Here is a 9481-nt window from a genome sequence, read left to right as displayed (position 1 = left end):
AAAGTAGCATATTGGAAGCATTATATTTTTAAAATAAGCATGCTATTTTTAAAAAATATCATGCTGATTTCAAAAACAGCATGCTATTTTAAAAGTAGCATATTGAAAAGAGCATTATATTTTTAAAAGTACCATGCTATTTTTAAAATTAGCATGCTATTTTTAAAATTAGCATGCTATTTTTGAAATTAGCATGTTATTTTAAAAGTAGCATAATTTTAAAATCAGCATGATATTTTTAAATCAGTATATTCATTATATTTTATTTTCAATTGAACATGTTTTTTTAAATGAGCATGCTATTTTTAAAATATCAGTATGCTTATTTTCTATTTCAAAATAAACGATTTTCAATGTTATTTGAAAACGAGGTTTCTATTAACGTTCTGTTTTCTTATATATATAAATTTTCGGTTTCTATTTTATATTTCAAGTATGAAATTTGACTACACTTTGAACAAATTTCAGCAATATATTATGTAAAAAATGAAAAAATATATAGAAAACCAACTGCACTAAAATGCATTGTTTCATCGATGTTGATAAATCATAACTAGCCTACCATGTCGACCCGTCCATAATAAAATGAGGGTGTACCAATCAAAAGAGGAATTCAGAAAAATAGTGGCAGTCCATCAAATAGGTCTAATACATGAGAAACGAGGTGGATCACGGCATGGAAAACTGTCTACTTTAGTTTGTTCTCAATTTTTCGACCCCTGAAATCCTTTTGTTTTCTCTGCTTGACCCTGTGCATCTAAACATCCTGTCTCGACTTCACTTTAGCTTTCCTGCATGAAACAACGTTTGTTAATAGGATAGCAAAGAAGATTTGAGCATGTACAGTACACTATAACAGAAAAAACACTAACTTCACTGATTTTCTCTTCATAGCTACAGAAGTTAACTTGACAGCTCTTATTCGCTCAGCCTGTGGTACATTCCTATCAGGCCTTTTTGTCTTCATCACCCATTTGGCTTGTTCTTTACCACCCTTACTAGAGTCTTTCCTAGAAAAGTTAAGAAACGTCAACACAGTACTAGCAAATACCCGACTTCTAGAGCGGACATGTAAGTATAGACACTAACTTCACTAGTTTTCCTCGCGCACCCTTGTCATCGTTCTTTTTCGTCCTCCCAGCCAGCATTCAAAAACATGTTTAAGTACGCACAATTGTGCTAATGCCCACTTGTTTGGTTTTGCGTAATCCTCTTCTGCAACCTCCAATGGTCTCTTTCTAGCCCTCCTCAGCCCACCATCTTCTGCATCCGAATCTTCCTCTTCTTCCTCATCTGAATCTCCCTCTTCTTATGCATCTGAATCTCCCTCTTCTTCTGCATCTGAATCTTCCTCTTCTTATGTACCTGAATCTTCCTCTTCTTCTGTACCTGAATCTTCCTCTTCTTCTGTATCTGCCTCTGTATCTTCTTCTGTATCTGCCTCTGTCTCTTCTTCTGTATCTGACTCTATCTCTTCTTTTTGCTTCTTCCTCCTTGTGCTATTTGATTTCCCCGATTTTTTCCTGCGTAAATTGAAGAAAAACATGTGAACACTCTCCAGGAGAACATATTAACACTATAAGCATGTATGGAAATGAACAATGAGATAAATATGTGCACTAATTTTGTTGCTTTTTTTGAATATTCCTCTTCTTCTATATCTGAATCTGTGTCTTCTTATGTCTCTGAGTCTTTGTCTTTTCGCTTCTTCCTCCTTGTGACCTTTGATTTCCCCGATTTGTTTCTGAGTAAATTGAAGAAAAAGAGAGAACATAGTAACATTGTTAGCATGTATGGAAATGAACATTGAGATAAACATGTGCACTAACTTCGTTGCTTTTTTCCCTCTCATCCGCTCGCGCCTGGATTTAATCCTCTTGTTCGATTCTTCGGTAGTTGGTCTCCCTTTTGGAACTATTTTGATTGGATTTTCCACGTCATCAGTGCAGCATTCACGAGCAGCAGAGAAGTATGCCGGCAAAGGAACAAACGATTTATGGCCTTCATCCAAATCAGTTTTTTCTCCATCAACCAATATACTCCAAAGAAACTCCATCACCTGTTCTGACTGTGAATCGCTAGCTGCGGCTGTGAATAAAGCGTCACTAGCCATGTTGCGTAGTTGATGATACTTATTCATGTGATCAGACCATACATGAGTATTCGCAGTCCTCGAAGAAGGGAACGCTGGCTTGGCCTGCATTGTCCATCTTTTCTTGACAAATTTTTTTGGAAATGTGCGTACACCAAGATGATCCAGAACGCAGAATATATGTGCGCATGGGTAATCCTGACTTTCCAACTTTTTACATTTACAAGCTGCATCATCCAGTCTTGCTCCTGTAAACAGACAAGTCACGTGATATATAAAATCCACAGGCTTAGCATCCACGCCTTGTGCATCCAACTTTTTTGCTCCAACTCCTCACTGTCCTTACCTTCCAAGTGATTGGGATCCTTAGCATCCAGGTTTTTGGCATGCAAGTCCACACCATCCTTGCCTTCCAAGTCATTGGGATCCTCAGCATCCAAGTTTTTTGCATGCAAGTCCTCAGCATCCTTACCTTCCAAGTCTTTGGGATCCTCAGCATCCAAGTTTTTTGCATGCAAGTCCTCAGCATCCTTACCTTCCAAGTCATTGGGATCCTCAGCATCCAATTTTTTGCATGCAAGTCCTCAGCATCCTTACCTTCCAAGTCATTGGGATCCTCAGCATCCAATTTTTTTGCATTCAAGTCCTCAGCATACTTACCTTCCTTACCTTGCAATTCTCTAGCATCCCTGCCATATGGGACTTTATCATATGGGGCTTTGCGCAAAACTCCAAACACGACCAAACCATCACATGCTACCCGCTCCGTGACCTGCCAATTTGTCCCTTCGACAATCTGACGTTTTACCTTTGGAAACATCACAGTTGTATAAATATAAGAGGCAGCAATCTCCAGAGGGTGTGCATTCAGCTTAGTGAAGGGTATCATATGTGTTGCTACTGCGTCTAATGCTGCTTCAGTCTTACGCATTATGGATACACAGTGCTCAACATGCTGCAACAAATCAACAAGCTGCATCTTCCTGTTCAGGTGCACATGAAGCCTTGAGTTGAGAGACTCACTCCTCTGATTACTCATCATGCCTAGGAAATATCTACCCTTTGTGTACACAGTAGCCCATTTGTGTCGCGGCTCGTACATCCTGTTAACCCATGACGACCTCTTGCTCGTTGGTTTTATTTTGAACCGAACCTTATAAGCCTCCCATCTTTTCTCAAACTCATCAACATCCCAACGACGGTAAATGAATTCCCTAAATTGCTCCAGCTTTTACTTGCGGAGGTGCATCACCATATTCTCCTCGATATGCCACGTGCACAAACGATAATCTGTTCCGGTCCAGACAGTAGCTATTGCTTTAGCCATTGCACCATCCCCATCGGTGATTGCTGAAATTGGTGCCGTCTGGGACATTGCCTCCAAAAATACATGAAGAAGCCACTGGTATGATGCAACTGTCTCGTCTGACACTAGACCGACCCCAAACAAAACTGTGCTGTGGTGATGGTTCAGACCAACAAATGGAACAAACGGAAGCCTGTACTTGTCAGATCGATGTGTACTGTCGAACACCACGACACCACCAAAGGCAACATAGTCGATGCGGGATTGTGAGTCAGCCCAGAATATGTTCCTCAAATGGCCTTCGCTGTCTTTTGTGTATTTGAAAAAGAATTTCAGGTCTGCTTTTTTCTGTGCAATCATATAGGTGAGCAAATATCTAGCGTCACTGCCTTCTATCTTGCGCTTCTTCTGGACTGAAACATGGTTGTATAGATCTCGATCTATAAATCCAAGCTTGTCGGGACCTCCGGCATTCTTCTTCATTACATTCATAATCTGATGTGTTCGAAGTCCACCGATAGCATACTCGATGACATCGGCCTTTTGTGCGTCAGTCATTCTACGATGAGCCGACAAGTACGGAGTCAGGTCAGCAGGGACAAACAGATGGTTATGCTTGTCCACAAAATTCTTGACGAACCAGAGGCCACTGCTATCTTGTAGCTCAACCTGAAAAAGAGCGGGACACCCACACCGAGAAAGACCCCTCGGTGTTCTTTTTCTTCCAGTTCTGTTAAAGTGCTTAAGGGTCCGCCATCCTTGTTTGCAGAACTTGTATGTCCTTCTGTATGCATTTTGTTTCGGACCCGGACCCCTGTACTTCAGATCATCCTTTCTAACACCAAATCCTTTTTTTCTCGCATAGCCTACGTAGAACATGTAGGCTTCTTCCTCAATCCTGAACGTCTTCTTCACAATCTCTAAGTATTCCATACACTCATTCAGGTCTGAACCAGCCATGCCTTTATTATCAATTCCTTTACCTTGTATGTGTACATCATCCATGTCTATGCCATCCTTGCCTGCATCCTCATTATCCTTATCATCCATGCACATACCATCCATTCCTTTGGGGTCCATGCCTTTGCCTTTGTTTCCTCTATGACCCATGTCCTTGTCGTCCTTGCCTGTATCACCCAAGTTTTTGCCATTGTTGCCTTTATCATCCATGTCATTATGCTGCCAGCGGAAACAGATAGTCAATGTTACGGATGGATAGCATACGTTACCGAAATTATGCACTACTCTGCTTAAATAATTGATTTAATTTTTCATATCGGATTCGTGTACCTAACTCAGTCCTTCAAAAGCTGTAAGTAAATATGCCCTGACTAAATCTAGAAATTTGTAATTGATTGTACTAGCTCTAACTGATGATCTCCTAACTAAATCCAAAGTCCACGAGTCCTTCAAATGCCTTGATAGATCCACCCTAATAGATCAATTATCTCCAAACTTCATTCAAAATTATATCCTAACTAAATCCAAATTATCTCGTAACAAAATCCAAAAGTATGTCCTAACTAAATCCAAATTATCTCCTAACTAAATCCAAAATAAGTCCAAACTCCATACAAAATAATTATCTCCTAACTAAATCCAAAATATCTCGAAACTCAATTCAAAAGTTGAATCCAAATCTGCTGACAACTTTCTCATGTCACATAATCCTAACTAAGTCCTTCAATATGTCGTAGCTACATCCGACTTACACTTCCTTTCAATCGTAATCTCATCACAACTTTCTGAAAAGATAAACCCTAATCCTCAGATGACATATCCTAAACCCTAACCAAATCCGACCGTAATCTCCTCACAACTTTCTGAAACGATAACCCCTAAACCTCACATGACATATCCTAAACCCGAATCAAATCCGACCCCTATTGGTTCTATATGCAGAAGGGACCAGAAAAGATTTGAGATGGCTAGGCACTTAAAGCGAAGATCCGGCGTGAAAAAGTTGATGCACGTCGATGAGGATGATGTGGCCTCTCGGGTCGGGGAAGGTGGCGTCCGCTCAGGGAAGGATCTGGCGCCGCGACCCGACTGGGGTGACTTGCGATGGAGGGAGTGAGGGGGGGTAGGGGCAGGAGGGGTAGACACGGCGAGTGCGATCGGCGGCGATCGAGGGCGCCGGGGGCGATCGAGGGCGCCGGAGGCGATCGGCAGAGATCGAGTGCGCCCAAGGTTAGGGCTCGAGAGGAGGAGAGAGGACGAACCGCTCGAACCGAAATTCAAAAGAGTACGCACGAGGATGGGACCTCTATAATGAAGTGATTTATTAATGCAATTAATTTAATCAAAAAATTTAGGACGATAATACCCCTGGACCAAATTGGACCGATTAAAGGTTAAAAAAATTAGGTCGAAAATACCCTTGGGCCTAAAAAGGCCCAATTATTCTCATCCGTTAGATCGGCCATATAATACATGTGCTCTGGTGTATTATAATGCACCGTAAAATCTCCCTTTAGGACGATAATACCCCTGGACCAAATTGGACCGATTAAAGGTAAAAAAAAATTAGGTCGAAAATACCCTTGGGCCTAAAAAGGCCCAATTATTCTCATCCGTTAGATCGGCCATATAATACATGTGCTTTGGTGTATTATAATGCACCGTAAAATCTCCCAGTTATTTTGCTTCTGGCCCTTGGAATTCTTCGTCTCCAGCAGGAAATCCTTGCATTCGTTTGTTTGGCAGGGTCAGGGCGACTCGCGCGCGTCACCTATTTTGGTCCCGGTTGAGCAGCCGTGCGTACGTGACTCACTGCATGTATCAATGTATCATGGATCATTGATCAGTGTTCAGTACCAGCATGTTATCAGTTAGGAGCGAGATCGAGCTTCTTTTTCTTTTGGAGATATGATGTTATCAGTTATGACTAGGCTAGGTAGGCACACGTACATGAGCTCCCCTTCTACGCCAAGTTGTTTACATGTCATGTCCTGTATCAAATAGCTAGCGTGAGACAGCCTTGCATGCTCATCCGATAAGGGGAATTCATGAAGCACCTAATTGTGGGCTAATTAGGAATGACAATCATGTATCAACGCATATTTATGAAGAATTTAATTGCATTGTCTGCGGACGCCGTGACCTTCTTGAAGGCGTCGAAGGGCTGCAGCCCTACTTCTCTCCGCTAGAGACAGCTCCGGGGAAACCCCAGACCCGATGAGGTCGGACGATGGTGGCGTTTCCATATTGTTCCCCTTTTGAGGGCAAGCTCAACAAGTTGTGACGATTTTTTCTTCTGGTCTTTTGCTAATTAACCAGGTAACCTTTTTCTTCCTAATTAATGGATAAAACAAATCTCTTGGCCCCGTTTAAAAAAATCATGGTCTAACATTTGCATACATATACATCGGTCATGGTTGCAAGATTTCGACCACACTTGATATTCCGTCGCTACACCTATGTATTATATCCATTTGATGAAACAATTGTGTAGTATTTACCAAGGCGCGCTTGACGTTTCAAGGTGTTTGATGTTTGACTTTGATTTGGGAAAGCTATCATTGTATTAACCTTGCAAATGATTTTACTTTATTTCTGTCTTCATACTTATTTATAGACATATTTTAAATGAAACCATACTCAAAGTTGTATGTCGAAGACCATAAAAGCCAAGCTCACAATATATTTAGGGAAGGAAGGGGCAGAGAACGCTTTTTACCACAGTACAAACGCGAATGATCATGTATACACACATACACTCACCATATAAACACACGCACACCCTATGTATGAGCATGTCTAAGATACTGAGCTGGCACAACATATTGAGATTGATAAAGTCATCACAAACGTCTTGGTAGTCGATGGGAACATCTTCTCTCACTGAACGGACATCACCGGAAAGCCTGAAATAAATTCAAAAAAAATGCATGTGTGAGCACCAGTGATAAGTCTAGAACTTGAACCCTGGTGCTTCCACCACAAGGAATCTAACCATCAAAGCTATGCTCAGATAAGCTACTATATATATAAAGGGAATTTGGTGTTCAAACTTTTTTGCCGGGGAATTTGGTGTTCAATTTTTTTGGAATGGGAATTTGGTGTTCTGTTGTGTCAATCTAATTATAATTTGACTAATGCATAAAGAACTATCACTCCGTTCCTAAATATAAGTCTTTTTACAGATTTCAATATGGAGTACATCACCAAGCTGCTCCCGCGTCGCTCCCGCGGGCGGCTCGGGAGCAAACCCTAGCCGCCGCCGGCAGCACCAACTACCACCCCTTCCTCCCCTCGCCGCCGCCAGCAGCGGTCGCCGGGCAAAGCCCGCGCGGCTGGGCGGCGGCGGGGGCCCCTTCTCCTTCTGCCCGAAAGTGTTGGCGCGGGCCGGAGACTTTCGGCGGGAGCTCGAGTGGTTGCGCGCGCTCGGGACGGCCCTGCTGGCCGGCGAGGCAGCGCACGGAGGCGTGGGCGCGCGGTGGCGCAGGCGCGCGGGGCGCTGGGCGCGGATCTGGCGCGGGCGCGCGGCAACGCGGCCATGCGGGTCGCAGGGCGCAGATCTGCGGTGTGGTTGCGATGGAGGGGCTCCTCTGGCGCGGGCGTGCTGGTGAGCGGCGCGGGCGGGGCTGGCGGCGCGCGTCGAGCGGCAGGCCGGAGGGCGCGGCAAGTCACGCCGGGCACGAGCGAGGGCTGGTGCGCGCGTGCCTCCAGCGGGAGCTGCGGAAGGCCTCCGCCGAGCGGGCTCGAGGTCTGCGCTGCGGCAGGAGAGAAGGGTCGGGCGGGCGCGAGTCCTCGGATTCGGCATGGGCTGGCGGGGCGGCGCCCCTCCGGCGTGTGGCGGCCGGATCTGGACGAACCTGGCCAGATCCTTGGTGTGTTGGACGCGCGCCGGCCCTGCGCGTTGGTCCTGTGATGCTGGAGCAGGCGGCTCCGGCCGTGATAGATGCGGGATGCAGGGACTGTTCTGGTCACTGTAGGCTCGCCGTGGGCGGGGTGGACCATGACTCCATGACTTCTACGACTAGGTTCTGCGGCGGTGGCGGTGCGAGGCTGCATGGACAAGCTTGTGTGGGCACGAGCGAACGTGTGCGGCGAGACGGACGAAAGTCCTGCACGACCACAGATCGGTGGCGATGGCGCCTGTGGGTGTCATTTTCCTCCTTGGAGGCGTCACCTGAGGTGTGTCGGCATCTTCCTCGTGCTCGGATGATGGTTTGTCTCCGGGCGAAATCCTAGGTCCGGTGTTGGATCGGCGTGATGGCGGCGTGTTTGACGTCGTTCCTCTGTTGAGAGCATCACGTTTGGAGACATTTCCTGGAAGCTCTTTGCGGCGCTTCTCCGATGCTCGCCGTTGTCCAAGGTGAAGCTCCAGGCGCAATGTACGAATTCATTGATGAGTCAAGACGAAGCTCTTCCTGGGATCGACCAAGTCCCGCTATCCACCCCCTGCTTTCAGGGTGGATGGTGCGTTGGCAAGGAAAGTTGTAGTTGGAGCTGCTGCTGTCTTCGGAGGTGATCGGCGTTGTTCGAGACACGGCGGTGATGCTTAGCTTAGGACATGTGCTTCGGTTGTGTAGTCGTGTTGTTTGTGGTGGCTGTAGCTCTCTGCAGCTATCAGGACTGCAGTTTTTCCTTTCTCTTTTGATCTTCGGATCTTTATCATGTTGTTCTTCCGCTGTTTTCTGCTAAATCTGAATCAAGCCAGCATTTTGCTGGATCTTTTAAAAAAATGTAGAGTACATACGGAGCAAAATGAGTGTATCTACATTCTAAAATATGTCTATATACATCCGTATTTAGTTTATATAGAAATCTCTAAAAAGACTTAATAGTATTTAGGAACCGAGGGAGTACACATCTGCATATAGTACATCTTTTGCGTTTTCTGTTGAGATAATTTATTTTCCAAATAAACAAATTTGCTGATTAAAGCAAAGCACATAGTGAAGCTTTTGCGTTGAAGTAGCATACACTTTCCACTTACGCGTTCAAGAGAAAGTTGGGTGGGCATCATAGTTGTGCTACGTGGAGAGTCCCAGAGCAATCACCAATGGGAATATGATCATGGGATATGGTCATCGGGCCACTTAATTTGCACACCATGCGCCACACACACTAAAGCT

At 44.7% G+C, this 9481-nt stretch overlaps 1 pseudogene; it reads right to left on the bottom strand.

The window, feature by feature from the left end:
- Nucleotides 1-757: 757 nt before the first annotated feature.
- LOC147960763 (protein FAR1-RELATED SEQUENCE 5-like) lies at nucleotides 758-4358 on the bottom strand (annotated as a pseudogene).
- Between the last annotated feature and the right edge of the window lie 5123 nt (nucleotides 4359-9481).

Source organism: Triticum urartu, chromosome 7A (genome assembly GCF_056163025.1).
Source record: "Triticum urartu cultivar PI428250 chromosome 7A, HENAU_Tu73, whole genome shotgun sequence".
NCBI classification, from domain to species: Eukaryota; Viridiplantae; Streptophyta; class Magnoliopsida; order Poales; family Poaceae; genus Triticum; species Triticum urartu.
The sequence above is the reverse complement of the archived record's forward strand: the minus strand, read 5'-3'. Positions and strand labels throughout refer to the sequence as shown.